At 33.7% G+C, this 27,456-nt stretch overlaps 1 protein-coding gene across 5 annotated transcripts in view; it reads right to left on the minus strand.

Moving 5' to 3' along the window:
- LOC145255580 (NADPH--cytochrome P450 reductase-like) overlaps nt 1-27,456 on the minus strand; it is a 150,438-nt gene that overhangs the window by 73,156 nt on the left and 49,826 nt on the right. Inside the window, exon 1 of one of the 5 annotated variants that reach the window (XM_080114046.1) lies at nt 5,498-5,807. The exons of 2 other annotated variants lie outside the window; for them this stretch is intronic. The gene's annotated coding sequence lies outside the window, so the exon portion shown is untranslated. Of the gene's footprint in view, nt 1-3,795; nt 3,963-5,497; nt 5,808-7,729; nt 7,785-27,456 lie in introns of those variants that run through there. 2 more of the 5 variants (XM_080114047.1, XM_080114048.1) reach the window with 2 other exon arrangements.

Genomic DNA, 27,456 nt, shown 5'->3' on the forward strand with positions numbered 1-27,456 from the left:
AAAAGTTCAAGTGCAAACGTGAAACAACATCTTGCTGCCCAAATTCCCACATAGTACCCCTGATGCTTATGTCCCTGATAGTAGCCCCCTATAACAAAGTGGCAATGTGCCTTGTTTGGGGTGAAAATGTAATAAAAAAAGGAAGGGAATTCCAAAGTCTAGCTGTTTGATACACTAATTAAAAAAAGGAACTATTGGTTTGTTAAAATAAAGGGAAGGGGGGCTTTTTTAACTTTTTAGAGTTTAGGTCCCTGTCCAACTACAAGTACCAAAAGAGTATATTCGATACAAATGTAATAGATGGATTTGGGACGCTAAAAGCTACACAATCGAAAAATGGTCTCAAATTCACTAGGCTCTCTTGCAGTTTAGACAAACAAAAATATGAGGAAAATACGGAGACATATTTGAAATACACCGTCTGTAAGAATGCCATTTGATTGGCTATTGAAAATTACAATTATTGAAACAATTTTAAAATTAAAACGGATATTAAAATTCACATAATAAAATTAGAGGGAAATGTTGTGCATAATTACTTAAATAAACACAAGGCCAAACGACATTGCTTTTAACAAAACAATAATAAAGGGTTTATTTAGAAAAGGCGAGATTGTATCTCAGACTGAAGAGAAAGAAAGAAAGTGTATATGTCTGTTTGAAGGTGTCATCTGCCATCAGACTGCAGTCGTCAACAAGTAGCAGTGGGAGGGGTGAGTAAGAGAGATCTGTATAGGTCGCTTGCTGGAGTCTCTCTGGCGATCGTAGCTGAGATCCCAAAGGGCTAAAAATGGTCCTTAAGGGGACAGCTCAAATCAATGCGCCCTGCCAACCAATTGGTCAGTGTGGCCAAATCACTTTGGCACCGGGCATTGATCCGCTTATAGTAAATAGTTTGTTAATTACTACAAATTAAATAATCTTTATTAAATACAGAAACAAACAATCACAAATGATATTGTTTTCGGACGAGAAAATACCGACTCGATTTCCTTCTCCACCACACAAATTACAACAAATGTAGATTAATTATTGGTACTCATGCACTTATTGATCCGTGCTGAAATAATAACGTCATTATTTAAAAGGCCATTCTTAACATGGGGAGGGTGTTTTATACCTTCTTTACTTTAACCTTAAAATTGAATAAAAAAAAAACATATCAAAACTTTAATTAAACTTGGAAATCTATAATATAAAGCTGGTCTGTGTGTGTGTGTGTGTGTGTGTGTGTGTGTGTGTGTGTGTGTGTGTGTGTGTGGTCACGAATAGGCTCCTATATGGTTGACTATTATAGAAAACTGATCACATATGATAGATGTATCGATCGAGACACAGGAATGGGTATGTTTGATCTGGCATGATGATGATTCATTAAAATTGTGGGGTCTGCGTACGCGCCTGGTCCACAAAGTATGGAAATAAATTAAAAAATTTAAAAAAACCTTTGCAAGTGTTTTTGATATAGATGTACATAATACTTTGATAAGTATGTTTTAACTTAAGTAGAGATGGTATAATAAAGTTGTGGGGTCTGCGTTCGTGCCTGGTCTCCATAGAATGGAAATAGACACAAACTTTAATAAAGACTTTTCATATCTATCTGTAAGTATATTTTGATAATTATGTTTCAATTTGAAGAAATATGGTATAATAAAATTATGGGGTGTTCGTTCGCGCCTGACCTCCATAGAATGGAAATATGTCACAAATTTTAACACGTTTTTTTTAATATAGATCCACAGAATATTGTGATAAGTGTGAACAGGTATGGTATAATAAATTATGGGGATTATCTATTTTATTTTTACTTTCATCATATTTTGCTTTGGTTTTGATACCCCCCAAATTCGAAGCTATCTTTTTACAACCCTTCCTTTTCATAACCTATCATACTTTCATAAATCAGAGTCCATTTTCTGTAGGTTGTTTTTGAACCCAGTCAACGACGGGTACTTTTGCTAGTACAATGTAAAAAATAGCGCGGATCAGTAAGTTCATTAGCACCTAATTATTTTTTTATAATGATGATTATTAAGTAATTAATAATTAAACAATAATTACATTCATTAACAGTAATAATTTTTTAGCAAATTCTGTTACAATAATTACGTCAATTTCAATAGCCAATCAAATGACATTCTTGCAGGCAGTGTGTGTACCCCCAAATACGTCCCAATATTTTCCTCATATTTTGGTTTATCTAAACTGAAAGAGGGACATTTCATTGTTTGTCTTTGCTTTTTTAGTGCACATTAATTATTAATGGTGATTAGTTTTAATGTTTTCACGTCTTAAAAATTATAATCCACGTATAAGAAAAAAAAGGGTATTTTTTACGACCTGCCCCAGCGTATTATAAACACCCCACCTCCCCATGTTAAGAACGGCTTTCGGAATAAGCACCCCCTCCAACCTCCCCATGTTAAGAACGGCTTCCTAGGTTGGGGGGGGAGTTATTTCGAAAGCCGTTCTTAGCATGGGGGGGTTGGTGTGTTTATAATATGCTGGGGCACGTCGTAAAAATTTACCGGAAAAAAAAAAAAATGGATTTCAAACCAGTTTTCGATTGCGTAGATATAAGCGTCCCAAATTCATCCTTCAAATTGGTACCGTTTTAATAAATCGGTACCATACTTTCTATTATATATTTTTTACGAAATATTTTTTTAATTTCGAAATGAAAGTGTTGTGTAATCATTTAAAATTAAATACTTCAAAGGCTTAAATTTTGAATTATAATTACAGAAATAATTACTCTTCTACCTGGATAAGATTTTGGTGTTTTAACTTATTATAAGGCGTTTATTTACTTTGAAACACAAGTAGTGTCGAGTGTTAAGAAAAAAGATGGCAGACACAGGACGGTCATCTTTGGATATAATTGTTTAAAAATCGAAAAGTAAAAATCCACCCAATAAATGTTTACGGTGACCGTTACAGGGTATGTTTCTACAAGCATTTTGTTTAAGTTTTGAGCAATTATCCAGACCCTTCTTCCTCCGCCAGATGATCGTCTCATATCAGCCATTTTGTTCTTTATCTAACTTAAATCTCGGTAGTATTTGTGTTTCGAAGTAAATACACGTTGTATTATTATTCATCGGAATACTGTTCTCATCTTGAGTGTGAAAATCACACACAAGATGAGATTCACAGTGAAAATCACACTCAAGATGAGAACAGTAGTCCGATGAATAATACAAATAACCAATCCTCATCTCAAAAATTAAATACACGTTTTAAAATAAGTTCAAACACAAAACTTATCTTAGTTTTTCCGTTTTGTTGGCTATAACAGGAAAATGCCAAAATTCTGAACTAAAATATTTTAGTTTTCACGTGCTAAAACTATACAGTCCGGTAGAGAATTTGGTATTATTATACAAACACCGTGACAGGGTTAGGGTTAGGGTTTAGGGTTAGGGTTAGGGTTAGGGTTAATTCGCTGTCACGGTGTTTGTATAAATTTACCGAGAATTTAATTCCACCTTTGCTATAAATCATTTTTATCATGTAAACTTTATCCTCGAATAATTTTTGTTCTTGATAAGAGGTGACCTATTAGTAGAAAAAAAATTTAAATTAAAGTTTATACGTAATAAATTGTTTTGGTTAATCTATGCTTTTAACCCAACTTTTCTCGGAAAAGTATTTTATCCTTAAAAAAAAAAAAAATGTTGAATATAAGAAAAAAGTTTTTCTATAAAACAAAGCGACTTAAACAACTTTTTACTAGAAGTGTTTGACTGTTTGACAATCAAATAAAATAAATTTAAAAAAACTCATACTTACTTCACATATTTTTTATCAAGAATAAAGAGGCGAAATAAAATATTAAGTCAATAATATTTGCGTCTGTTTTCTGCAAACTTACTTCAAAATTGATTAATAAAAATCTCCAATTCAAACAGAATAAAAATATTTGTGAATAATTTTCGAATAATAAAAAACTCACGCGTAAACAAGGGGAGATAATTCAAACGGAATAACGCAACATTACATCCGGACTGAAAGAAATTTGAAAATAATTTCTATGTTATTAAAATTGTTTTCTCGCCTCTACGAAACTTGTATTGTTTATTTTTTTTATTATTATTACGAAATGAGAAGCGTTCCAAAAGTAATACCTCCTATTTTTTATTACGTCCGAATGGATCAGAGGAAATTGCAAATTCTATTGCTATTCATGATGACTTGTTGACTATTTGTAGATATTGAGATCCACGCTATTTTTTTAAATCGTATTTCCACGTTTAATTAAAGCTTTTTTTTTTTTTATTCAATTGTAAGGTTAAAGTACAGAATAGGTACAAAATACCATCCCCTCCCCATGTTAAGAATGGCTTTTTAAATAACGTTATTATTTCAGCACGGCGCCACGGCGGATCATCACTCACTCTCTGCATGAGTACCGATATTGAAGGCGTCAGAAACAGATGCGTCATTGATTTCCTAGCAAACGTGCATTTAGAATGGAAGTGACTACATCGAAAGATACATTCGGTAGCACAAAAGGACGCTGGTTTTAATGGCACCACTTCCGTCTTCGTAGTGCTTCAACTTTTTACTTAAAAAAATAACAAAAAATTGGTGACTTTACTTTTAGAACGACCCCCGTATGACAAAGCACGAGCACGATCCGGACGCCCATGCATGATGCAGATGCACAGCCATCATTCATCGCTGGCCAAAGTGCATTGAGAATGGTGGTAACTATGAAGAAAAATAAATTCACAAAATGTCGCTGTACAGTGCGACACTGCGACTCTGCCACAGTGGTACTCTGGTAACCATCTTTGTGGCTGTCAATTTTTTAAGTAAAAAAAAATATTTTTGGAACAACTCTCGTATTAATCAATTAAATTATTTTTTATGCTTATTTAGAATTACACTTAATTAAAAATAAAAAAAAAATACAGAAACATCTTCATGGTGTACGAGTGTACAACATGTACTCGTCACGGAACAAAGACGTCATATTATAAAAAATCACAAATTGAACAAGTAGCTTGGTTTTTTTAATAAAGAAAATAAAATTTACAATTTTCAGCGATTAATAATTTTTTAGCAGCCACAGCCACGACCGTCGTATATTAAATGCCATAGCACAGTTTGTAAAACTCGGTAGTCGAATTGAGTTGTCCGCCCTTGAATTATAACACATTCTAAAAAAAACATGACGGCTTTCGGCTCTGCTGTCTCGCTTGTCATTTAAATTTTCTTATTTAAAAAAAAATGATAAATGTACGTGATTTTGGGAATATATTTTCGTTCTGTGACGAGTATAGGTCGATTTCTAAATAGGAACCAATTTTTCTGTATTTCCTTTTAATAAGTGTAATTCTAAAATGAGAACCGATTTATTTGTTATATATTTACTTTTTAACCATTTTCAAAGTTAAATATTGTTCATTTTATATAACAAGTCTGAATATGAAAATAAAAAGTATATATTTAAATAAAACTAAATATAATTGAATTAAAACATACTTACAGTGGGTGAAAAATACTTGAAATGAAATTTTAAATTTAATGATGAATACAAGACTTATGTCGGGATTTAAACCAAAACTACTAACTAGGACTAGTAAAAAATACCAAACAAGTAAAAGTTCGGTGTGACCCCACCTCTTTCTTTCCTATTCTGGTAATACAAGAGCGACAAGTAGGTTACTACAGAAAATAATGATTACATAAGAAAAAAAGCTGTGACGACCAGGCGTTGACCGGGAATCCAAATTTACTTGCATCTTTCATGAGACCAGTTTCAAGACACAAGATCAGTTTTTAATGAGGGGGAAATCCAGGCTGCTTATTCAGATTGTCACTTATGAGAATAAACAAAAATGAAAAACTTTGGTGTTTGTTAAGATACAGATATAGTCGACAGGTCGTTTTTTTTTTTTTTAATATGCCGTTTTAAGCAAAAACAATATTACGTGCTTAATTTTCATGTCGAAAATAGTAATATATACAAAAGTTACGAAAATTTATTGTGTAAAAAGTTATTTATAGTTAAAAGTAATTTTTACGGAAAATTGGGTAAAATTGCATTTTTCTTAGATGTTATAAAACGATGAAGAGTTCACACACACAGGAAACATAACTCAGAATATATTTTAGGCCTACCTATCACAAAGAGATATATTCTACAAATAAAGCCTTTTTGTAATAAAATAAAAATATAAACAGGAGAAAGGAAACATTTTTATTCCTTTATCTAAGTCATATCAGGTATTCAGTACTATATTATTCAGCATTCTGATAAAAAAATAATGAATGTCAGCGAGACAGTTGTACTTGGTGTCTCCTTACTACTGCTGCCATATGTGAGTTAATATGAGATAGAAAAAGTTAACTCTTCTACAATGTTTTTTTTTGTTTTTTTTTTTAATGTTTACATTAAAAAAACAAAAAAAAACAGTTCACACATGTACAAAGTTTAAAGTAAGACTTTGATGGCCTATTTATTTATCTTTTTTTTTAGGAGTTGAATACTCTTCCATAACAGAAATCCAAAAGGCATCTAATGTCAGTTGTGCATACTTCAATTTGAGTCCATAATCACTTGAAAGGCTTGCTAATCATTTTGCTTCACATTCACGCATAATTGTAAAGTTTGATTTGCATATATTATAAAAATGAACTTGTGTTTATGTGTGTGCATGGAATGGTTTCTACCAAACTACTGTCAATTTTGTGTCTACAGACTTGAAACTTGATATATAGGATATTCGGAACTGTGACACAAATTCGATTTTGATTTTAACCAGAAAAAATAGTTATTAAGTGGTTAAAATTGAAACTTGGAAGGCATCAGTCGACTTTATTCTATGCATGCACAAATATACATTTATAGATTTAAGTACATTAATTTGTAAAATTTTGATAAGTGTGTGTCCTTAGGTAATATAGTAGCGAATACCACTAGAGAGCTAATTCAAGCTGATGACTAACAGGTTACCACTACATTCCGACTTTAGACAAATTCTTTGTTGCAATATTTTTGATACAATGAGGGTATGATTACTGAAAGCTAGAAGATTCTCGTTATAGACACTGGCGATAGGAACAGATGTATCAAAATGAGCCATGTTCTTCTAGCAACCAATCAGAAAGGAATCTTCAATGACTCACATATAAGCCTTCTTCACCTCACATGTACATTCTTGCACACTAGCAAACAGAAATGAATTGCCACTAGTAGCTATACATGCACTAACAAGAACAAGGTAAATTGCTCCATAAAAATATTGAATCTTTTAGCATTCCAGCAAATAAATTTTTCTATGTCAACACGAGAAAGATCTTTTGCTCTTTGCAAGCAGAATTATAAAGTCCAGGACCTTTTTTTTTTTTTTTTTACATGGTAGTCACCACTTATCAAGGCCCGGAAGCCACTCGAGGATAAGGATTATTGCGTGTACAGTAATTAATGGGATAGTATCGTAGTAATTGTTAGTATTGGAGATTCGTCAAAGTGTCTTACTTAAGGGGACGGTTCATCAGGAATTTGTTTATGTTGGACTTGAAGACATCCAAGTTGTAGTCAGGTGGGAAACAGGCAAACGGAAGAGAGTTCCACAGGCATGCACTTCTAAGAAAGAAGCTTTGTTCATGGAATCTACGTTTTGGTTTTGGCAGAGATAAAGAGTGGGAAAATTTTTGATAGTGGTTTCAGCTAGAGGGGTGTTTATAGGATAGAACATATAGAACAACTACTCACTGAAAATTCTTCATCTCCAGGACTTGTATAGAATAGCTACCCATTGGAAACTCTTCTGGAATTAAACATGGCTTTTGATTATGACAAAAATAAGGCAAGTCAGAACTAAAACTATTCTATCAAAGTTCAGACTCATCATGTCCATCACAATTATAGATGTGCTGACCTTATTAATGAGAGTTAATTGAACAAGTAAAGCAAACTATCAACAAAGATAAATAAGACTGTAGTGACTGAATCACAAAGTTATTCAAATGCTAAAAACGCATATGGTTTGAATAGATTAACTTTTTTCTTTCTCCACTTCATTTGGATTCACTTTCTTCTTAACTTCTAAAGGTAAGTAAGTTTTCACAGGAACATATGAACTCCAGTATTCTCAACCAATGAAAATCATTGCAAACCCCAAAAGTAACAAGTTTATGCCAAGATAACAAGGGAACACAAACTTAGAAACTTCTATAAAATGAGGAAACAAACTGCCAAAAACAGAGACTTCACCATCCAGCATACCTGAAGGCCCAAGAACATATGCTCAACAATGCCCTCCTTTTTATCCAGTGGAAGCAAGGCAAAAAGGAATCTTTAATGACTCACATATAAGCCTTCTTCACCTCACATGCGCATTCTTGCACACTAGCAAGAGTCAAGCAAACAGAAATGAATTGCCACTCACAGTTATACATGCACTAACAAGAACAAGGTAAACCAACACACATGCAGTGTCACACTGCCAAATACTCACTTACACATTATTTACACTATGAACCTGTTGACTTGTGACTAATAACTGAACTTTCACCAAACAAGTATAAATGAACACTTACTAAAAATAACTTTTATACGCTTATAAAATTATACATGTAAAAATGTTTTGTTATAAAATTTCATTTTCTCAATTTTTCATTTGTAGAGCTCTGTTTTAGTTAGCACGTTATAAAAAGTTATCTTTCTATTCTCCCAATGTATCGCTTATTTCTATTTTACATAATATATACATATAGTGAAGGAAAAAAAAATGCAGTATAACAACCTTTATACACAATTTACATTAATTGTTGATGTGGTTCTTGGCAATACCCAAAGATGCTATTGTCATCCAAAGATGACTCTGCCAAGGCTAGAGACTACATAACTGATTGCAAAAGATCACCATTTATCAGAAGGAAACACTCAGATACATTGTCACAAAGGCATGAGATGCAAATCTTATGCACTGACAAAATAATTTCATGTCAAAAATAAAGAAAAATCCCGACGGAGAGTTTTTTTTTCAGTCAAGAAAAAACAATTACAGTCAGAAAGTAAACCAAAGAATCAGAAATAGTTATGTGCAAACACTTCAGAAGTTTCTTGCAAGCATCATAGTTTTGCAAGTTTATTGGAATTTGGGAGGAGAATCCTACAGGTCGAAATTCGAGGAAGCATTCTATAAGTTAGTATTGGAGGGGGGGGGTCCTACAAATCGGAATTGAGATGGAGGGGTTCCTATGTCACACAAAGTATCAACTAGTTGCAGTCAGTCATCGAAAGCACGTCAAAGTGTGCACCACATCAACGTCAATGACTCAAAACTTTGTAATTAGAATGCTTAAGACATTGGGGTGGGGGTGGGGATCAGTTGATGATGACCTGATTCTGGCAAGTGGCACAAGGAAAATGACAACAGACAGAAAAAATTGAAAGTAATTCACAAAACGCCTAACTTCAACATGAAACCAGAAGACAAAAATATGAAAATAATAATTAGGGGTCAAAATTGAAACATTTTTAATACTATGGATCAGAACTTATACTTGCAACTCTGGTAATGATCTAACCTATTTTTTTGTTGTTGATGTCAGCTTGTTTTAGAAAAACTTTTGTTCAATAATGATTAAGATAACTGGTGTGGATTTTGACAGGAGTCACAATGGATTGTGCAAAGTTAAGGCAGGGAGCAACAAGTCAAATAAACAAAACAGGAGACAAACAATAATGAATGGCATCATATTTTTGAGCCGAGACAAACAAAAGTTTTCAAATCAGTCAGTCTCTCCATGGAAGCTGTGTGAATTAGACACTGCTAATAATATAGAAAATAATCTAAGCAAAATGTTATCTCAATGTCTATCGATATCTATATCTGTCGGTTCCTTGCTTGACCAATGTGACTTTTTCCACATTTCCCAGTCTTTCATCAGCTGCCTCAAATTTTCAGAATCACAGTTGGCGTCATGTGCAATTTGTGGAGGTATGTGGATCTAGGTCATCTTATGCTCATGTGTCTGTAGAGTCCACAACAAGCTCTTGCTTGCTTGCTTCTCTGATAGTGATCGGCAAATTGTAGACGTCACTCCCTGATAGTAGTAGATATGGCAGGTAGGTTGCCATAAAGTTGCTGCTTCATGAGATGATCTTGCCAAGATATATTTAACACTGTTCATAGCATACAGGTGTACATGCCATCTAGCTTTCTTTCACAAATACCAACCCCGTGTCATAGTTCATGCGGGGGTGGCAACAGTCCAGGATTTCTTCATTGGGCTATACCGTCGGATGAAAGAGACTTATTTCAAACCTAAATTGCGGCAGAATGAGAATATAGTTTCCGGTAATCTGGTAGGGTAACCCATGGCAGGCAGGCAGACTGATGTAGGATCTGAACTGGTTAACAGAGCTCTGGTGATGTCATGGGTATCAGCATGACAATGATGCGCCTTGGCAGAAGAACAAAGAACCAATCAACGACAGGGCACAAAAAATGCTGAGCGGAAGAATCAATCATTGACTAATGGTCAGTCTAATTAAGAAACTACTGCGTTTCACTTGCAGACGTAGCTCACACAAGTGATATTATTCGAGCTTTTGAAAGATTCAATGTGACTCGAAATCTATTAATATGCAATCATTCATTTTAGTAAATTAGAAAGTTATATTAAGTAATTAGCTAAGATAACATTAGTCTATCTCTTCTAAGTTAATTTTCTCCAAATAAAACCTTAAAGAAAACTCTCCGTGAACATCTCCTTGTAACTTCTTTATTACATTTCATTCATGTAAAAATAATCCTGGGCAAGACTGGGTAGAGACAGCTAGTATATATATATTTATTTATTTATTTAAAATTAGATATATCTAATGTGTACATGTTTATATATTTGTGTGTATACGATTTCCACAGACAGACCGATTTGAAAACCATTAAAATGTAAAACTCATGTGGTATGAGAATATTTATCATGATTGGATTGACCCTGAAACTGCAGTCAATTGTTTAAATAAGCCTCTTAATTGTGGTCAGTTTTTTGTCGATTTTGATCATTGATAGCTTTCATTCTACAAAATTAGTGTCTGATTTTGGTACATCTATTTTTTTTGTGCACCGTTGCTAGCATAGAAAAAAAATAATTTGATTTAATTCATTTGAGAAATTATCTGATTGAAATTGTGGCGAAAATAATGCAGAATGTGACTTACACAAGTGATGGCGCCTCTGTCTACCTTATTATGTAATAAAATCAAGGAAGGAAAGAGAAAAGAAATACTTTTGTCTATAGACAGCTTATAATATACATGACATTAATTTGCACATGAAGACAATGACTGCCATGAAAAAGAATGAAGGGGAAAGCACAGGCCAGTCTTTTTTGGGGGGGACCACAGAGAGAGAGAGTGAGAATGGTCAGTGAAGATTACAGTTGAAGATGAGAGTTGGCTAAAAAGAGTTTGGACAAATATTTATTATTATTTTTAAATCTCAATTTCTTTCAGGAATAAATTTCAAAATAACATCATCTTAAAAAAAGGGAAGTAAAATTATATTATAGGGTAGAAGGATAAAAGTGTCACCTTAAAGAAAACAACACTACAGCTTTATTTTTAAACTTTTATTGAAAAAAATCAATTCAGGTAACTTGATTATGTAGTAAAGCTGACATCTATTCAATGTAGCCTCCTTCAGCCTCAATCTTCACCTCAATACGGATTCAGACCTGGGAGCATGCCTTTTCCACAAACGTTGGCGGGAGCTTGGCAAATACTCAACAGATAGCAGCGATCAGGCTGGCTTTGGTGCTGTGGGAGGTCATGTTGGTAATGTTCTCAGCGTATGACCAAACGAAGTAGTCTAGCAGGTTCAGGTCGAGGAAGGGAGGCCAGTGAGAAAAGAGTACAAAGTCATAGCACTCCTTCTGAAACCAAGCCTGAATTTCTTTAGACTTGTAGGCTGGTGCCGAGTCCTGCTGCTACACCCAGTGTCTGGGTGCAGCCATCCGATTGTACCAGGCGATCACCACACTCTTCAGCATATCCAGGCACACTTTGGTGTTGACTTTCAAGCTAACTTCGAAGATGTAAGGTGGCATAATGTGACCTTCACTTGAAACCACACCAAAAACAATAACTGTGACTGAAAACTGTTTTCATCGCTCTGGGCACGTCCCTGTTATTCGTGGCAATCCAGCGATGCATTTTGAGGATGCTAGCAATAGTCCTATTGTCATAATTTGGACCAGTAGAGAGCAGGAGTTGTACAATGGCACATCTCCAATCTCGCTTGTTGAGCATCGTGTCACTTTCAGACATAATAGAAGGCTCCTATCGCTCTTGGGACTTGTACACAAGTGGCCAAAAAAAGAAAACCAGTCTTCATCAAACGGAAATGGAAGCATGTCTTTTCTATGGCGACAATTTTATCGTTCCACCCTGTAATGAATACTTACTTCCCCTTGTTTGATCTACTTAATAATCCCTAACACTTATATGAAATCGGTTCACTGACAAACAAGCTACAATTTTTCTTTCTGAATAGAAACAAGAGATGGTGGATTTCATTGAAGCATAAAACTGTGTCAAAATTATTCATTCATGCGTCAACATCAGTAAAAATCAAACAAGTGATATGTGGAAATTGCTAAAGGTGGCCATTGTTATCAACGTTAGTGTATCTTCATAAAAAGAAATACAACTTGGATGACTTAGCAGGTTATAATTCTTTTTAACTTGATTACGTTGAAGATAGGACATTATCAAATGAAAGAATTAGATAAAGACGATCCATTAAAAAAAAGGTTCTTTACTGACAACTTTTTAAGAGCATAATAAAGCATTCTATCCTGCTTATATACAAAATTTGTAGCTTCTGATCTTGGTTTAGTCAGACAGCTGAGCACTGAATACTAAATTCAGTAAACTATCATCAAAGAACATATCCAATAATCAGGTAAATCTCAAAACAAATAGACAATCAAAAAGCAGAATGTGAAATATATACTTAAGAGTATTCTAGGGCTGTAAAATGTCTACCATTCGCCCATGCATGGAGTATTGTTGCTATATCTGGTCTGGTGCATCCACCACTAGTCTCCTCCTCTTAGACAGTACATACTCTCAACCAACCCAAAAGCATCAAAATCCAACCTCTTCACTCCTGAGGTTCTTATATGCTGACAAGCCTTCTATTCTAATAATTTCTTTGCTCGGAATACTAGACTTTGGAATTCCCAGCTTGTTTCCTGCTTCCTTGACTGTACCAACATGTAGAAGTTTAAATGTGATGCAAACAGACATCTTACTGCCCAACTCCATCCATTTACTGTTAGACATGATCCGAAATGTTCAGCGTTAAAAAAAAAAAAAAAAAAAAAAAAAAAAAAAAAGCATCAAAATCCAACCTCTTCACTCCTGAGGTTCTTATATGCTGACAAGCCTTCTATTCTAATAATTTCTTTGCTCGGACTACTAGACTTTGGAATTCCCAGCTTGTTTCCGGCTTCCTTGACTGTACCAACATGTAGAAGTTTAAATGTGATGCAAACAGACATCTTACTGCCCAACTCCATCCATTTACTGTTAGACATGATCCGAAATGTTCAGCGTTAAAAAAAAAAAAAAAAAAAAAAAAAAAAAGAAAAAAAAGCAGAATGTAAAAATGCAGCATTGGAAATTAGTTTACAGAATTTTCATGTTAACTAAAATTTGTTTTAAAGGTAAAAACACAAAAATATTACATTTAACAACTAATTTTGAAAAAATATTTGGAGCTTATTAATACGCCTTGGGAAAAAAAGGTTAAGGAAGTAAACTCTGACAAAAATCTGGTTTGGAGTCTAGATAAGCAGATGATGAAGCACTACAACACCCTCATGGCAACTCCAGCAGCTGCATTGGCTCAGACCATATTGGCTTGCCTTTCCGTCGGACTTTGTCTGCAATGCCAAGAGTGGGACCCTGGTGACAGAGCATTGTACGGCTCAGACCTGCATCCAGAGAAGCAACTCCAGCTTCAAGCTGTATAGCCACAGTGGTGCTCCACCAAACGCAAAATGTAATTGTGTTATTAAACAGAAGGTTGCTATCATTTATTAATAAAATTGCATCCTGCCTTGATAGAGTTCAAAATACACTTCGTAGCCTAGTAGGGGATGTCCTTTTCTCTTCCCTGCAACCTCTTTCTCACAGAAGAGATGTTGCGAGTCTGCTTTATTGTTATTTTCATGGCAAGTGCTCGTCTGAGCTCCAATCTATGGTCCTCCCTCACCAAACTTTCACGAGAAACACTCATCTAGCTGAAAACACTATCAATAATTTCCCTCACTCTTTATCTGTGCCTAAACCTAAACAGATTCCATGAACAAAGTTTCTCTCTTAGAAGTGTCTTCCATTTGCCTGCTTTCCAACTGACTACGATATGGTTGCCTTCAAGTGCAACGTAAACAAGTTCTTGATGAGCCATTCCACTTAAGTTAACAAATTTACTGAATTTCTATTACTAACGATTACTATATTCTCTAATTGACTACTGTACACTCTTTAACCCTTATCCTCGAGTGGCCTCTGGGCCTTGATAAGCGGTGATGCCTATATAAAAAAAAAAAAGTGTTGTAAACATGGCAGTCTATCCATACAAAATAATTTTTATTGACAACTTAAGAGCATAACGAAGCATCCCAGCTTGTTTATATACAAAATTTGAAAATTTTAATCTCAGTTAAGACAATGAATATAAAGAGTTGGAAAAGATCGAGTTTGAGAATGTTCAAGATGAAAAAAGGTGCTTTGTTTCTAAGAACGAGTTTGGGTTGACTTTTACTTCTTTGCCTTTTGTTCTTTTTTTTTGTTTGTTTTGGTAGAGTTTATGCACTCTTTGTTTGGTTTTTAATATCAGCACGTTTTAGAAACTTTTATACAAAACGATTTATTGAAAAATATATATAATATATATATATATATATATATATATATATATATATATATATATATATTTTTATTTTCTTTATGAACAGAAACGGAAAAGATGGATTTCATTGGAGCATAAAACCTGTGTCAAAATTATCAATAGCTTATTCGCTCATGCTTCAACATGCTCAGCAAGTTAATCAATGGCAATCAATTAATCATTATGTAGAAATTATCAAAAGTGGTCATTGTTAGCAACATTAAACTAAAGTACATGTATGTAAAAAGAAACAATTTTGATGGTGGCAAGTTACAGTTCTTTTTTAAGCAAGGGTTCAAACCAATTAGACAAAAAAGGTAGAAATTGAGATGAAACAATGACGCTTTTTGAGTTAAGAGGAAACAAAGGTTTTCAAATCAGTTGAAGTAGGTAAGAGACACACCCAGTTGGGGCATGGAAGGAAGAATGGAGAAACAATACTTCCAAAAGAGGGGACATTATTGAAAACCTAATTTTGCACCTCCGAGGCTTCGCTACAAGTAGTAGGAAGCAGTGGGTAGCTGTAGACCAGATCAGAAGAAGACAGTGCAAGACTGTAGTAAACAAACATAGGTGGAGACCAATAGACTCTCCAATCTGCCAAACATGCTAAGGAAACCCCTCCCCCAGAACACAGACCACCTGATCCTACACTGTCCAGTTACTAGACTGGAAGGAGGCTACGCGACAGCCCATCTATCTAAAGATAATTTCTCAGACTGGCTAAAAAATAGGGGTATAGAGGTCTAACCCATACAGTACTACTACTAATAATAATAATGCAAAAAACTTTAATAGTTGCTAAGTACGAAATGTTAACTCAATATCTCTGTTCACATGACATTTCAGTTAACTGAATAATTAGCTTAGATAACCTTAGTCTCTCTCTCCAGTGTGAGTCAATATATCTATCTATATAAAGTGAAACGGTCTGTGTTTGTACATTTCCCTACCAAATTACTCTGTCAATTTTCAGTCTACAGACTCAAGATTTGACATAAGGGGTATTGAGATTTGGGAAAATCTTTCATTGGTTTTCGGCCAGAAATTTGGCTGTCAAAGTTACATGATTTGACCTTTGAAAACTCTACCAAACTCCTCCTCCAAGTTTGGGTCTAAACACTTGAAATTTTAGATGTAGGTTCCTTGGACATGAATCAAGCTTTTTAACTTGATTTGAGGCCAAAACAATAAATTTTAAGGGCTCAAAATTGGGGTGAAAGTTAAAAAAATTTAACCTCTCAGACAATTTTTGGCCTAAACATTTGAAATTTTACATAAAGTATATTCAGACATAGGGCAATTGGTTTTTGGCCGAAAATTTGGTTTCCAAGGGGTCAAAGTACGAAAGATTTGACCTTTGCAGTCTCTAGCAAACTGTTCAGCCAAATTAAAAATTTTACATAAAGGATATTTAGACATGGAGCAAGCTTTTTAATCAGCTTTTAGACGAAAATTTGGCTGCCAAGAAGTTAAAGTTTAAAGAGTTGACTTTTGCAGACTCTACCAAACTCCTCTGCCAAGTTTGAGTCCAAACACTTGAAATTTTAGATGTAGGTTACCTGGACATCAGTCAAACTTTTCAATATATATATATATATATACATACATATGCACATAAAGTTATGTACAGTACATAGGGCCCGAGCACAGCTGGTCTGGACTGCTAGTTCTCTCTAAAAATAAAACCAGATAGATAACCTGTGACCAACAAAGCTTTATTAATGCAATTCATATGAATCAGAAAGTTAAAAATCTTTAACTTGCTGGACCGTTTTGCTTATACGTACATATTGTGACCCTGTGAAAATATGGATTATCCATTGAGATAGCATTAGGAAGTGATTCATAAAAAAGAGGAAGTAAAGATCAAAGACAATGGTTAGAAATGATTCACCAAGACACACAAAGGTAATCAGAAATGGGATAGGTAGTCAGCTGGGAGTGACTGAAAGAGAGCGATTTTCTACTTATCAGTTATTCTTGGACAAAAATCCAAACATAGGATTTCTGATTTTGAGTTAATAAATTCATGTCAGAGTTAGTTTTCAGATAGTTTCCAGTTGGGCACAATTGACAATGATTGGTAGATCAGACCCCCCTCCCCACGAAAAAGAATGGAAAGATTGGAGTCAGATCAGGCAGACTTTTAGTAGTTGAGGAGATGAACTGATCAACCAACAACAAAGATGCCTCGACAGACAGCTACCAACGGATAATGTTCGGGGGTCCTTTAACGCACATGCATTCAGAACACAAATGATTTATACACAATGTACAAAGTTGTTTGCTCTTGTTTGCATTGTTCTATTTTATTTCCATACTTGTAAGCCAGTGTTCGCACCCTCTGCAATCGCGAAGACAACACAGCCAGAATAAGAATGAGAAGAGATGAAGACGAATGGAAAACCACAACAAATAGCATTGGGAATAGTGGTAGAGGGGAATGCACATGGCTTAACCACCCATAGCTGACAATATTAACTCATTAAAATCAGACTTTTCAGTCATCCCACATGTCTGCACACATTTAAATGAGAGTTCAAATAAACTTTTTACCTCCTTTACATAAAACTAAACATAGCTCACATTACAGCTCAAGCTGTATTCTAAAATTGATAACCAAACTGATAATGATCAGTTAATTAGTTTAGGAATAAATACTTTGCACACAAATATATAAACATATATGCATACCGAATTTTATATAAATAGAAATATATACACTAGCTATCCCTATCCAGTGATGCCCGGGATTATTTTACATAAGTGAAATGTAATAAAGATTTTGCCTTAAAAAAGGCAAAAAGTAGACCAAACAAGTAATAACCGCATTCATTAATATATATTTAATTTTTTGAAAGAGGCATTATTTTGAAAATTATTTCAATGTGGTAATGGTATTGAAAGACAGAAATGAGCAGTCACGGTTAGCATGTGTTTGCTGTAAGGAAACGGTAGCACACAAACCAAAAATTTGTTTGAGTATGAGGCGAGGGTGATTATGCAAATTTAGGCACTGTTGGGAGTCAAAAATGGCTGAATAAAAAGAGACATTTTTTGCTCTAGAGAAAGTTTTCTTTTGGAAGTCACATCGTTCAGATGTTTTGGATTGTTGCTGCTTATGTGAAGAGTGAACGTCATGAGTGAAGAGGAGAAAATAATTCAGCTAAAATAATTTATGTGACCGAAATAGGAATTAATTAACTAAATACATCTTTCATGAGTGACATAAATTATGAATATACAAGGAACCTTCTATAAATTTCCAGACTTTTTTGTACAGGCATTTAAAACTATCATAGACTCTTGAAAATTCAGTATGTTATTGCTATACATCTTAGGGGATGATTGACCAATTTTTATGATTTCAGGTTCAAATGAATAACTACAGCAGGAATTGGAATACAGCCTACTAAGGCTTGATTGTCACAGCTGGTAAATTTCAAAAATGTAATCTGGACGTGAGGACACTTTAGAAGAATGATATGCAATAAATTGTGTTTTAAACTTGGAAAAAAAAATGCAGAAAGTTACGGAATGCTCCAAACTGCTTATAGACCATCTTGAATGAATTGAGCATCCGTTTTTGAGTGGAAGAAAAGATTCAAGGAAGACAGGGAGTCTGTAAGGGATGAGGAAAAGTGTGGGAGAAGTAAGGAAGTCAGAACACCAGAGTTGATTGGCCAAATAAAGAATTTCAGGGATAAGGACCATCATGTAGCTATAGAGGCAATAAGTGCACAGTTTGATGTCAGTGTGGGAACTCCACACAATTATTGAGAAAGAACTGAAGATGCGCAAGACTTGTGCTGATTTGGTGCTCAGAGGAGATCAGACTATTTGACCAAGATGGGCATCAATACAGTTCCTCACCCTCCCTATAGTCCAGACCTTGCTAAACTCAATGAAAAACCTTAGAGGTTGTCGTTATGAGACAATTGAGGAGATGAAAGAGGCTGTGACGAGAGTCATGGACATGCTCATACAAAATAACTTCCATAGAGGCTTTACAGAAGTTGTTGGAATGATACAACAAGTGCATTGCAGTCGGAGGAAATTACTTCGAAGGGAACTAGAGTGTCATGTGTGTACTATCAATATAAGTGTCCTTACTAAAAAAAAAGTCTGGAAACTTATTTAAGGCACCTCGTAATAATTTCTTAAATTACTTTTTTTTATGCTAGGAATGGTGAACAATGGCAAAAAAATATGACATACATCAATTTTATAGAACGAAAGCTATCAAAGATCAAAATCGACAAAATGACAATATAAATAACCATATCTTAATTTACTGCAGTTTCATGGTTGATCCGATCATGAGGAGGGTATACTTGTACTGCATAGCAGTATATCCCATGATGTATGTTTAGTCACATGTTTTATAAGTGGCATAAACTGAATATGATGAGGAAACACATGACTAAACATAAGATAGAAAGTAGATCTTTGGTTTACTTTTTTAACAGCCTTGTAACTCTTGCTTCTCTTATTTTGTCCTTTAGTCCTCGCATTCAATGAGTGATGTTTCTGACAAAAGCATGAGAATTGCTGTTTTCTGGATCAAAATCTATCCATTCAACACTTATCATTGGCTAATTTTTTACTTTGAAATAATGTTTTTTAACTCCTTATATCAAGTGGCTTCATGCCTTGTCTGGAGAGATTTCCATAAAAAAAAATTAAAAAGTATACATCTTTATGCAAGCTCAAACTGACTAGAATCCAATTTTAATGTTACATTTTCAAAGTTCATGTTTTATATTTATTTTGCAGGATGCTAGCTTTCATGAAAATATTTTTAAACTTTTGTTTACATTTTAAATTTACCAATAAAGTTAAACTTAACTGTGTTTAAAATTGTGTTATTTGTTTTTCTATCAAAATTACAAATAATTTGAAATATTACGGGTAAAATGTGTTTAAAATTATGTTATTTGTTTTTCTTTCTAAGTTACTTTCTTTTTGTTTGTTTTAAATTTAAAATGTTTATATACATGTATATATTAATAATATTTTGTGTGTGTGTGTGTGTAATTAGCCAAGCTAATTTTGCAATGACATTCATGTTTAAATGTTTTTGTTTTAATTTCTGAACCCAATCACTTCTCATAATATAAGAATATTATGTTGTTCTTCGTCTTTGCCCTCCCCTTCTGTGTTGCATATAAAAGTTGAGAGATTGAACTTTATTCTGTAATAAAAATACAGATTATATATCTTTGGTTGTTAGGAAGTTCTATCATTTTTGCCATCCATGTGCATTACTGAACATTGGTTTCTCCTAGCTTGTAACAATATATGTATATGTGTGTGTTCAGGGTATTCTCCTAAACTAATAAACAAAACATTGTGAATTTTATAATTATAAAAAATACAGTGTGTCAACCCAAACTCACACTCATGCTCAAAAATCTTAAATCAAGTTAGATACAAAAAAATTTAATTGAGAAACACATCTGTGGAGATTTAAATGTTCACAATATGAAATGGTTAGCCCACTCAAACAAGACATTTACTATACATCTTATATGCCATGGTGGTGGTAAGTCCTAGCATGGCTTGAGATGTTTGTGTTTATATGTCAGATTACAGTTTTTGACGTATTTCGAATGCGTGTGTATTAAAAAGGAATTCATTGTTTGAAACACTCAATAATAATTTAAGATTTTACGGTTAGAAAGACGAGACGAGTGTGAAAATGTTTTTTAATAAATAATAATGTAATTGTACATATAAATTTGGACTTAACTCCAAACATCTCAAGTCATGCCAGGACTTAACACCACTATGGCATATAAGAGGAAGAAAAAGAAAAAATAAACTGTTCAATTTTCGGGTGATGAATATTTTATTATTTAAAATATTTTGAAAAAAAAAATTGTTTTTTTCGATTTTATTTTTAATAAATAGCAATATTTAAGTAAAACAATTTCACACTTGTCTGGTCTTTCTAACCCTTCTAACATCTAATGTAAATGTTTTTAATGGGGGGTAATTAAATTAAGTTAAATACGTTTTAGTTGGGGGTAAAATTAAGATTCTTTAATAATTAAAATATTAATGAACAGGTGAATTAATAACAATTTTTTATGCCGTTACACACTTGGTACAGACTAGTGTTAGGCATATATATGTTTATGTGTATTAAGCACTTTTTTAAAAAGATGTTTTTTGTTCAATACATTAAACTTACTTAATTTATATAAATTGTTATTAGTCTTGAAAATTTTTTAGGTCACAGTTGGACTTAAAAATTTCTGGAATTGAAACTAGATCGAGCAAACAAAAAAGGCTTATTCAAAAACAGGAATGAGTTTACCAAATTGGAGCTGAGGTAGACCAGCTCGTTTTATGATTCATCAGTTTTAAAACCTTTCATATATTGCTAACCAAATGTTTACATTGAAATATTTGTTTACCGAATGCGTAGAGATATGTAGAAAGAACATATTTGCTTGTCATTTAACCTTTACCAGATTGAAAATACCACTTATTGGGCAATTATTTAACAAGTAAGGCAATTTGTAGCAAATAACCAAACTGTAATAAATATACACACACACATACATATTTACTATAATAATTAAATACCTACAGACACTAGTGTTTCATCCTTTTGGGAATCTTCAGTGCAGGGTGTCACGATTAACACCAGTCGATAGATTCAAACCTAGCGACAAAAGGCATCTCCTGCTTGATAAGCATGGACCGTATCCAATCGGCTATCGTTAACCGCGTGAAATAACATTGAAATCAAACATTTTATTTTTAAATGTTTTTTTTTTATGTCAGTCAGAGTGATCTAATCACTATATGATGATCTATGCATAAGAGCTAAATCGACAAACTTAATAAAACTGAAAGTGCTCAAGGATAAGAAACGAGTTTCTTAAAGGGGCTGACATAATTATTTACAAATTTATGAACAAAAACTTTTTTTCTTTATAAAGTAAACCTATCAAAATAGTAAAAGCCCCTTATAACCAGGTAGGGCTTTATATATATATATATATATATATATATATATATATATATATAGATAGATAGATAGATAGATAGATAAGCCCTACCTACAGATCCAGGAAAAGTGTGTAGAGCAAAATATGGAGTTGTACATGATCTTTGTGGATTTTATGAAGGCTTTCGACACGGTGGACCGAAGCACTCTTTGGGAAGTCTTGCTGAAGCTTGGCTTTCCTGCACACTTCACCAGCCTTGTCAGAGCCCTTCATTCAAGCATGAAAGCCACAGTTAAGCTGAAGGGCGAGCTCTCCAACCCGTTCAACGTGCAGAATGGTATCAGACAGGGCTGCGTCCTCGCTCCAACCCTCTTCTCACTATCTATCAGTTGTGCTTCGGCATGCCTTTAGAAATTGTGATAAGGGTGTTTTTATACGATCTAGGCCGGGAGCAGACCTTTTCAATGTCAATGCATACAAATCCGCAAATAGAACAACAAAGATACTCGTACGGGAGCTCATGTTTGCTGATGACACCGCATTTGTAGCACATAGTCACGAGGATGCTCAGGACATAACTCGCTTCACAGGATCAGCCAAGGCCTTCGGATTGAAGATTAACATCAAGAAAACCGAAATGATGTACCAACAATCCCCTGGATCACCAGCAACAAGCCAGCCAATTAAGATTCAAGACCAGGAGCTTTACAATGTCAGCAAATTCAAATACCTAGGGACCACGGTCATGAACAATAACAAAATGGACGAGGAGATTTCTACAGGAATGGCTAACGCCTCCATATCCTATGGAAAGCTCAAACAGAAGGTCTGGCAAAATAAAGACCTGACTTTCAGAACTAAATGCTTGGTGTACCGCGCCATCGTCCTCTCATCACTCTTATACGGTGCAGAAACTTGGCCAGTGTACAAACTGGTAGCCCGCAAACTCAACACCTATATGATGAGACACCACCGGCAGATTTTAAATGTCAAGTGGTATAACTTTGTCAGCAACAGGGAGATCCTATCACAAGCCAACCTCCCAAGCATGTATGACCTGCTCTACCGGAAAAACCCGAGATGGGTCGGGCACGGAAACAGAATGGAGAACTCCCGACTACCAAAACAGATACTGTTTTCACAACTGGAGGATGGGGTACGAGGCATAGGCAGACCTAAGCTCAGGTTTCATGACACCGTCAAACGAAATCTAAAGGACAGGTTGATCCCTACTGGAAGCTGGCAGACCCTCAGTCGCGGCCGTGACAAAAGGAGAATGATGGTTCACAGGAAGTCGTCTTCGGACACGAAGGACAGCACATGATGATATATATATATATATATATATATTCAATAAATATAAATATTTGTTTACTAATGACTTGATGCTACCAAATTAGGCTGTCTGAAGATATTGGCTTCCTGACTTAAATGTACTAAACATTGATGTCATAGTTTCTTTCCTTTCCCAGTGCAAAACTCAATCATGTTTTTCAAAGCAAAAGACAAAAAAGAAATCTCTACAAAAAAGTAATAAAATAAATACTATGAATAAATATTTGAAGCATAAAAAGGTTGGAGCATAAAAACATATTCCAAAACTATTAGATTCAGCATTAAATAACCAAATAATGGTTGATATGCCATAAAACAAAAAAAACAAAAAAAAACAAAAAAAAAAACACCATGAATACATATTCGAAAATTTAAAGAACGTGAAGCATAAAATTTTTTTTTCAAAATTACTGAATTTGGCATTAAATAGTCCAAGAAGGGTTGATATGCCATAGAACAAAACAATCAAACCATCTGTTAGGCAAGCGTTTAACTAGTAAAGCAATTTGTAGTAGGATAACAAATGTACAATTACACACACACACACACACATGTGCGCATGCGTTTTAATAGCCAGGAATATTGAAAAGAAATCGCTCGATCGCAAATGTGAGAGCTAAAATATAAATTATTTATATAAAAACTATATGTTACATATTTCAAAGACTTATCATGGTTTCATTGCAGTGAATTTGCCTTTTAAAGGCTTTTAAAAAATCAAAACAAAATCAGCAACTCACAAAATGAATAACAAATTGAAGAATGGTGTTCAAAGTGAATTCATTGGTTACAACAAACCAGTGTAGTGATCCTTTTGAAGAAAGTACCATTTCAGTGGCATATGTTACTATGAGTTTTAATCATAGGTAAGTATAGTTACATTAATATAATTGTTGAAAATGGATGCTGTATGCATTCCTGCTCTGAGGAAGTATTTAAATTTAGTGGTGTATGGTGTAATCTATTTGATGCTGAGTGGCTTAGATATTAAGTAAGGATGTATTCCTACTGTTAAATAAAGGCTTTTGGATAAAGAAAAAAATTCTGGAGCAATGAAAATGTCTTATTTCAAAATTTCAATTGCACAACCTGAACGTTAGAAACGAATTAGATCAATTCTTTTTAGCAATAAACAGTGTTATATATTTTTTTCTACTCATGGCTTTTTGAAAAATAAACTATTCTGAGGTGAGGTCGTTTTTTGTTTTTTGTTGTTGAAAAACCTTTGTGGAGCCCATATTTATTTTTTCAAAGAAGGTAGAAAAATAAGAGTTTGTTAACCAGAAATTGGTTGCTTATCCAAAGAAGATCCTTGTGGGTTCTTTTTCGAATCCATACATTGCCAATGTTGTAGTCCGGTTTAGAGGTCACAATATTAAGGTGAAAGAGTCCTGGTGTTCACTATGAGCAGTTAAACTGCATGTGTGCTCTTCCCTTGAGAGCAGAAATGTCTTGTTTACATAGTGTCAGAGAAATCCATATTATCATGAATATAGGGGTGTTAACTACCCCCAGAACAATTATAAAAACTGAAAATCTTGAAGCTTAATAATTGAGTCAATTTATTTTGATATATTAAAATTTTGGGTTAAAAAACATTAATATATATATATATATATATATATATATATATATATATACACACACACACACACACAGTAGTACCTTGGTGCTCAAACATAATTCGTTCTAGAGGTATGTTCACCAACCAAAATGATAGTTCCCCTTAAAAGTCCCTTTTTATCAGCAAACTTTGAAGAATTTATATATTTAACTGAACAGAAAATCACCAACAAACATTAAGATAATAATATACTGTATACCTGCACTAGAATAAAATGTAATTCCAGTTAAATTGGTTTTATTTTTTACTATTCAATGACTGACTGATGGCAAAAGCGGTTGGATGAAGAGGCAGGAACGAATAGTTAGGATTTATCCAATGGTAAAAAAATTTCCATTTCTTCTTCATTGTTTAAATAACCGGTTTAGCATTGTGTAAAGACTTTAGAAGCAAAAAGTCATTTTTTGTTTCATGCAATTAACGTGAGTGTCATCCCAGAGTAAATCTGCTTTGTTTATGTCTCATTAAAGTCCTGGGCTCTACTGATTTTTATCTTGCTTTTTTTTTGGACACCTCGCGGTCCTCTGTCATCTCATGTTAAAAGGAGTCGACCAATCAAATTGTAAGGTTCTGTTGCCATGCTGGTGTGCTAAAAATAAGTCGGACACCTAAACCAGGATTTACCAAACTTCAAGACACTATGGAGCCCCTGAGAAGGGCAAAGATTTTTCACATAGCACTAATAAGATAATTTCTAAAATAAATGAAAAACATTGATGTCAAATTTTAACTAATACTTGTTCATTAGTTGTTCCTGTTCGTGATTTTCATGTTTACAATCATTTTTTGTATTTGATTAATCAGAAAGTGTTGCATTTTTTGTTAATTTATTTTTTCTTTACTTTTTTATGAACCATCTGGAATCTCTTTGCACCTGTGGTCATGCATCAGATTTCTTTCCAGTAAAAAAGATCAATAATTAAATGTCTGCAGCCATTTAATGGTTCCACATAAAGCATTTGGTCCTCTTTAAGAAAGAGCTTGTGGAGCCCCTCAGTCTTGCTCATGAACCCTCAGAATTGTGCATGTCAACTTACTTAAAGGAATAAATGGTAAGATGGTCAACACCTTGAAATTTGGAATATAGATTTTTACCATTTATTTGTTTATATATATATATATATATATATATATATATATATATATATATATATATATATATGTATATATATATATATATATATAATTCATTCATTTTGAATGGTCTCTGAACCATTTGGATATTTACTTAATTATAATGCTTTTAAACAGTGGAAATACTTCTATAACTATGTATTATTAGATGTAGTGAGTGTTTGTATTTCCAGACGGATTTTAAATAGATTTAGTTTTTCTTAATCTGGAAATGCAGAAGTTGAAAGACAAAGGAAACTAACTCTTGACCTCATTTTTAAAAAATCAGAATTGATTTGAGACACCAACTCCCTACTTTGGAGACATGAAGAGTCAGATAAAACGAATCTGACTTCTTGCATTAAGATCGGTTTTATAGAACTCCACTCCAACTTCTTGAAAAATTTTGAACCCTTAACTCTGGTTGCTTAGTCTGATTGAATGTACAAAGACCAAAGACTGTATAAGATACAATTCAAGGTCCTTGTCAGACTTTGTGACAAAATTTAGTCATTTCAAAAGGTCATGATATACCCTTCATCATACATGCTTCCAGATCAAAATTAAAGGAAAATTCAAATTTTAAATTTAAAATGCAACGTAGGATTCTTAAAGTTGAATATTTTAGCTATTTTGAAAGAATAGTGTAAATATACAACCGTACTGCTCGGGGCACTTTTTATGGATATCTAACCTAGAATTTTGATACTCCGAACATTTCGTTGCAAAAATTTAAATCAACATTGATGTTTATGGTTATTCCTGCTGCAGTATAAAGTCACAGAGTTTATACACCTTAAACTGTCCAAAAAAAGGAAAATCAAATGGAAGACAACACAAAATAAAATAAAAAAATGAGCAAAACAAACATAATTGTTTCAACCTCAGAAGACTCATTTTTCATTTAAAGAGTGTTTGTCTGCCTCTCTTTTTTTTCATTCAACTTAGTAGAAATGGTAAGCGCATGGGGCGGTTACATATTTTAAAAGAATCAGGATCATTAATTATATAAATCAGAAATTTAGAACACAATTTGTAATGCATTGGAATTGAAAAAAAAAAATATTGAAATCGTCCCACCATTAATCACAGCTTTCAGTGTGGCTAGACAACCTACATTTGTATGTGATGTTTATATATATACTCTCTACAGAAAGAAACGTTAAATACACCACATAAAATCTAAAAGTATATTCTCATCTTAAATTTACTGGGGAAAACAATGGAAGTGTTCCTGAATCTTCAAGTGTAGTCCTGAGGTAGGGAGATATGAGGGTATAATCTAATTAAAACTTCAATATCCTATTTTTATGAAATTTAAATCATATGTATAAAATTTTTGGAAGAAACAATGAAAGTGGTTCAGAATCACTATGTTACGTGATGAATCTCTACATGCCCTTCCCCATTTAAGTGACTTCTGATTTGAACTCCTCAGTCTGAGTGAGTGTATTAAGAGTGTTTGTCTGCCTCTTTCTTTTTCCATTCAACT

This window comes from Euprymna scolopes, chromosome 31 (assembly GCF_053919585.1).
Source record: "Euprymna scolopes isolate OS-2025 chromosome 31, ASM5391958v1, whole genome shotgun sequence".
In the NCBI taxonomy this organism is placed as follows: Eukaryota; Metazoa; Mollusca; class Cephalopoda; order Sepiida; family Sepiolidae; genus Euprymna; species Euprymna scolopes.